We start from the raw sequence: 962 nt of genomic DNA, 5'->3' as shown, positions 1-962 counted from the left end.
GGAGAGTTGGTACCCACAGGCTCACAGCATCTTCTCCCCCACTGAGCCATCCATGTTCAGATGAGTAAGGCACTACAGCCCACCTGTTGTCTGAAATCATTAGAAACCTGTATACGCCAGTGAGAAGACACGGTGGTTGGTATCAGGACATCCGAAACCAGTGACATCACACCTAGGTGACAGCGCGACCTGCACACCTGTTGCCAAGACAACGGACATTATATTCTCAGAATCCACTTGGCCCACCTCCCACCTTTACCTGTGGCTATGTCACTATCCATATATAAAAGGAAGACCTCTCTCTGTCTCTCTCTCTCTCTCTCTCTCTCTCTCTCTCTCTCTCTGTCTGTCTGTCTCTCTCTGTCTCTCTGTCTTTGTCTCTGTGTGTGTGTGTGTCTCTCTCTCTCTCTCTCTCTCTCTCTGTGTCTCTCTCTCCCCACCCCCTTCTCCTTTTGCTACCACCTTGCCCTTCTCTCTATCAATAAACCTCATGTGGAACTGTTTGGCCTGGTGTTCTTTCTGGAGCTGCCCGACGATCACAACAATGATCTCTGAGAAAGACACCATCTACTCTTTAGCTGGCAGACGAGATACCACAGTCAAAAAGGTGGCTGTCTGGGTGAAGCTTGCCAGTTGTGTTCCAGGTGTACCAAACCCTGGCCACGTCCCCAGATACAGCCCAACTGACTGCATCATTTGTGGTATTAGGGACCTGTATTCCTGCTTTCCTCCCGTACAAATATTTTCAAAAGAAAAAAAAATGGATCATCTAAATCCTCTAAGAGAGACCATGCCATTTGCACCAAGAGCTCATGGGTGTGGAAAGCAGCTGCGGGAGTGTGACGGTCTGATTTGAAGCCCTAGCTTGGCGATTCCTCAGTCTCTGGATAAAGAATCCTGCTCTTCTCCCGTCTCATCTGTACAGTGGGCAAAACCCAGCAAAATGTGACTGAAAAATGTCC

At 48.8% G+C, this 962-nt stretch overlaps 1 non-coding gene across 1 annotated transcript; it reads left to right on the top strand.

The window, feature by feature from the left end:
• The first annotated feature begins 570 nt into the window (after positions 1-570).
• Positions 571-732, top strand: LOC116087940. The gene has a single exon (XR_004117710.1). It is a non-coding gene; the product is annotated as a U1 spliceosomal RNA (small nuclear RNA).
• The last annotated feature ends 230 nt before the right edge of the window (positions 733-962 follow it).

The sequence above is a fragment of the Mastomys coucha genome, unplaced genomic scaffold, assembly GCF_008632895.1.
Source record: "Mastomys coucha isolate ucsf_1 unplaced genomic scaffold, UCSF_Mcou_1 pScaffold13, whole genome shotgun sequence".
NCBI lineage: Eukaryota > Metazoa > Chordata > Mammalia > Rodentia > Muridae > Mastomys > Mastomys coucha.
This window is presented reverse-complemented; position numbering and strand designations above follow the sequence as displayed.